This window comes from Gossypium raimondii, chromosome 8 (assembly GCF_025698545.1).
Source record: "Gossypium raimondii isolate GPD5lz chromosome 8, ASM2569854v1, whole genome shotgun sequence".
Lineage (NCBI taxonomy): Eukaryota > Viridiplantae > Streptophyta > Magnoliopsida > Malvales > Malvaceae > Gossypium > Gossypium raimondii.
Window position 1 is genome coordinate 29,943,826 of NC_068572.1, and position 5,438 is coordinate 29,949,263.

The 5,438-nt window shown below is 31.3% G+C and overlaps 1 non-coding gene across 1 annotated transcript; it reads left to right on the top strand.

Moving 5' to 3' along the window:
• The first annotated feature begins 492 nt into the window (after positions 1-492).
• On the top strand, positions 493-599 carry LOC128032334 (small nucleolar RNA R71). The gene has a single exon (XR_008188461.1). It is a non-coding gene; the product is annotated as a small nucleolar RNA R71 (small nucleolar RNA).
• Positions 600-5,438: the final 4,839 nt, after the last annotated feature.

Consider the following 5,438-nt stretch of genomic DNA (forward strand, 5'->3'; position numbering starts at 1 on the left):
CTGATACCCAAATTGGCCTAACGGGTCATCGAAACACTAAAAACTATGTAAAATGTTTATTTTTGCAATAATTTAACAATAGAATAAGAAATGTGAAATTGTAATAAAAGATATTAAAATGCATGGAAAACAAGCTCGTTATGTGTAGAAAAGTACTTAAATTGCCACTACGATTTGTGGTAGGTCAGTTGCTGACCTTACATTTTAGCATTGAAACCATTATTAGTAATGTTCTTAAGCAAGAAAGTCATAGAAGATACTTGGGCTGCTAATGAAATAAGTGCATCAGCTTCATGTACAACTGCCAGTCTACTTCCTGTGGCTATTTGATTAGTCGACCACTGATAATTGTTGCTGGAAATTCTCTCCAGAGTTTTGTAAGTTTCATTGTACAACTTAGAAAGAAGAGCTTTATTTACAGAAGCATATACCAACATTCTTTTATGTGCATTGAGACCATCGTAAAAAGCATCCAATTGATTGTAATAAGGAATCCCACGGTGAGGGCAATTCCTTAATAATTCCTTAAATCGCTCCCAAGCCTCATATAAGGATTTGTCATGAAGTTGCTACAATGTAGTAATCTCATTTCAAAGGTTGGCATTCTTATTAGGTGGGAAGTACTTCATCAAGAATCGTTCAGTCAATTCTTGCCATGTGGATATAGAGTCAGGCGGTAAGGAATTCAACCATGCTCATGCCCTATCTCTCAATGAGTATAGAAACAACTTAAACCTTAATGCATCTTCGGTCACTCTGACCAGTTTAAATGAGTTGCTTACTTCAATGAATAAACGGAGATGAAGATGTGGATCTTCAGTATGCATCCCATTAAGTTATCCCATTGTTTGAAGCATTTGGAACATGATTGGCTTCAATTCAAACTGCGGTACCTCAATTTCAAGCCTCATAATTCCCAGATTGAGTTAATGAAAAAGTGGCACAACATATTGATGGATGACACGATCTCTGTCATCAACAAAAATGACCAAATTTTGAGCATTAGCAGCCCCGTCTCTTTGATTTTGATTCATTTCTTCAGTTTGTCTTTGGTTCACACGTTCCCTTCTTCTTCTATAGGTACGTTCAATTTCAGGATCAACTAGAAGTAGATCGATAATTCGGTCTATGTTCATAAACACCTGAAAAATAAGAAAATAACTAAGTTAAAAATAACAAATAAATATTCCAAATTGCAAAATAATTAACTTCACAAATAATGAGTAAAATAGTCTCAGACAACGACGCCAAAATTTTTTGCGAGATTATCGAATAATGTCCAGGTGTACAGTTTCGTCAAAAAGTAATAAAGTAGTAAGTGTAGAGTTATCATCTTCACAGAGACTGTATACGTAAGACAAAAATTGTGAAACTATGAATTGGCAAGTTGCTGGTTGAAATAATTGAAAGTGAATTGAACTAACTAATTAACATAATAAAGATTACTAAGTATTCAAGACAAGTGAGAATGTTAACACAAAATAATGAGCAGGATATAATAACACAAGTTTAATTAGAATGGCATGAAAGAGTTAAAATAATTGCTTTCCTTAACTTAATATTATTATAAATAATGTTAATCATGTTATGGCATAACTGTGGCAATTTAAGCTATTTACTAACCCAAAATTTATAAGTTATGAAGTGATACTTTTTAACCTTTAAGTTTCTTTAGTATATTTTTATGTTCAACTAACTTTAAAGTTTCATAAGAAGACATCATATTTAAGGGTTATGCAAGGTAACAATATTGCTAAATATCATTTACTAATTCAATCATTAAAAGATCAAACGTGCACAATTCAAATATTAAGTCTACTAATTACCATCTTGTTTGGATTAAGTAATTAGTTCATATTCTTCCCTACATTAATTATGCATGAGTAAACATGTTCATGATATTATTTAAATGAATAAAAAACCAATGCATATAAAAAACTCAACAAAGTGTTAACAACATAAGCTAATGGATTGCAATTAGTCTAGCATCAACAGTATGAAGTCATTATCATTAAATTGAAAGCAAAAGAGTAAATGGTAATGATGTTTATCAACTTAAAAAAATAAAAGATTAAAGGAAATGAAACTATAAGTCGATTCTAGTGATTTTTCTGGCACTACTCGCGTTGCTCCTCTTCTCTTCTACTTTGCTTCAATGCACAACTACTCTTAAAGTGCCAAATTTGGCTGCCCTCAAAACCTTTTGAAATTCTCTCAATTCTATGTTGCTTACTTTCAAATATGGTGTGAGTGAGTGAAGATGGATGAATGAATGAGTGATGATTGAAGTGTAGCTAGTTCCCCCTTTTATACTAGTTAAACCCTTCATTCTTTACCATTTTAAGCATGGTCATCCCTTGAATATCTCCATGTAAGTGGCCGGTAGTTGATTTGTGGAAGAGGAGTGGATGGTATGCTTTACTAAGTTGAGAGAGTTGCTAGAATTATGGAAGGAGGTGGATGGTCACCTTGATTTGTGGAGAGGGAGATCCTTGATTCCCTCTGTGTTGATTCGGTGATTGAATTAGGTGATTACCAATTCATTTGGATGGTTTGGGCTCCTTCCTTCCTTAGTAGGCTGTCTAAATTTGTTAACCTACCTTAGAGTTGGGTCAAGAGGAGTTTTAATGTCCAATAAACATTTTTGGGGCGTCCAAATATGGTACCAGATTAACCCAATCTCGTAGGTCTTTTGCCGTAGAGATGCTACAACACTAAGCATCTATAAGTGTGTTTGAAGTCCTCTTTTCCTCTTAGTGCACCAACTACCTTCAAAACAACAAAAATCATGCATATATCATATAAATTAATTAAGATAACAAATTTACCTTAACAAGATCCAATAGGACAAAATTATAACAAAAACCATGAAATTTTTTATCAATCACTCAAAATTTGCATGAATTATTAGTCTAAAGGTGCTAAAAATAACTTTATATTCTATAGTTATCAATGAGTTAGATAAATCAAGCTCCCATGGCATCAGATCTAAAAAAAATACAAGAAAATGACTTAAATTTTATACCAAATTAAGTGGCCAAATTTTGAAGCATCCAAAATGGTTTTTCTTTGGCTTCAATAATGGTGGACGGTGAGCTGATGAAGGAAATGATAGGAATTTTCCATTAGCTTACTTTTATTACCTTAATTTAACAATTATTTAATCATAATGGAATATGGCATCATCATCCATTAACTTTAGTTTTATAATGGTTTATTAAATATTTTGGCCTTTTGGTTAATTGTAATTTAAGTTCCTAAGCCTTTGGCCAATTAAAAACCTATAGCGATTGGGCTTTTACAATTTAGTCTCTATACCTAAATTAACTATTTAATTGACAAAATTGATGGGCCAAAGATCAATATACTTATATATTAACTTCGTAAATATTCATATTTAATATTTACAGACTCAATTGATGGAAATAGGGTTCCAAAATTGTATTTTTTGGTACCATTAAAAATCGGATTTTACAATATAATTTAAACACATCTTTAGTCTAATCAGAATCGAGCAAATCGATTGAAAGGCTAATATGTTGCCTATCAAGTCTAAATGTGGAGATAACTTTTCTAGGGTATTGGAGCAGAAGGCTTGAAAAAGATAGAGAAATAGATGTGACTGAGTAGACTGATGGTACATTGGACAAGTCTCAAGTTAAATAGATCTTAGATCCATTTATGAATTTATTCACTTGTGACATTCATAGTGTGGCATACCTTAATCCATAGTGGATGATGGGCTATATATGTGTGACTCATATACTTTGATGCAAATGGAAGACTGAGTTTAAGTAGATATAGAACTGAAAACTGGTATGTTGAGTATATGACTTTTGCATGGTGTAGCATCATTCCAAAATGGTGGAATTAAGCCCAGTAAAGGATAAATGATATTCTTTCATCAACATTACATGATAAATGAAAAGTAGCGCTGGCATGGGTGATTTGTCTTAAAGATAAATTATTTAATTTCTATTTTTTAGTAATTGACTTTTTATAAAGGAAGATGTGATGGTTACCATGAGATAAAATACGATCATATTGAGAGAACGAACTTATCCCAAAGAGATTTAGGATACCCTATGAAGGTAAGACACTTATGGAGAAGTCATTGGATGAACACTTGTTGAGTAGCTTTTGTAATGATATATAATAAGGGAGAGTTCAATCATGGTAATTTAACGGAATGACTTAATGATTAAATGATACTATATTTAATAGAAGAAAATTTGGAACTTAATTACAAATTATTTGAGACCTAATTATATTTGTCTAATCAATCTCTCCGCTAGCTTGAGATAACACGAAACAAATTGCATATGGAGCCAATAATATGAAATTAATGAAAATGATGAAGTAAAAGAAATAGATTGCATGTATCACTATCATAGTGAATATATTTTCTCACTAAGTATAAAAGATGACTAAAAATTAATTTTATTTCTTTGAATTATTATTCAATTAATTGTAGTTCAAGTAAGAATTAAATTAATCAATCATCATGGACTTGTTTAATTAGAAAATTAAATATATTTCCTTATAAATTATAATACGGTGAAGTTTTCATAACTTTAACGAAATTAGAATTGAGTTGAAAAATAATTTGATTGGAATATTAATTTAGTTAATTTAATTAATATTTTGAGGAGTATAAAATAGTTATTGGGATGGATGAATTATAAATGTTGGATACAAGTCCAGGTAACACATACAATACATGAAATTCCTAGATTAGGCCTGGTTAAAGAATGGGGTGGTGACTACCTCTCGACGTGCTAACATTGAGAATGTGAATATTGATACAAAAGATATGGAATTGAGGCATGTTTGCAAGTGTACGTGTCAAATTGTAGTATAGTTTTTGTACAACGAAGCACAGGAAGTACTTCGGGATCGTACCCAAGGGATTGCAGTTTGGAGAAAATTATTATTAAATCAATTACCCAAAATAATTCCTAATCTATTCAAGTAACGAGTTAGTAGTATTAATTCAAAATTAGGATATTCATAATAAACTAATTAAATTGATACTAAAACTAAATAAACTCCAAAGACAATGTACCGACTCCTCCTATTCCTTATTTTGACTATGTGAGTTCTTTTAGCCTAGATCTAATTGTTTTACCTGATTAATTATTAATGTAGGGTTTTAAATTATTGGCTAGTAATTAACCTAGTAGGGCCTCGCGACCTTCTACTAACCTAACTAGTCAATAAGAACTATTTATCTCTCGATGTCATAGTTTAGATCGGGATAGGCTAAGTGATGTTCAGTAGACTATATCAATTTTGGGTTCATATCTACCTAAATGACTTCATATAGGTGTCAATCCTATAGTTTAATTGCACTCATCCTGATCCAACTAATCCAAATTAAATTCTACCCTTCAATCAATTAATTAGGTTAATACAGTTGAAACATGTGAAATATTTAT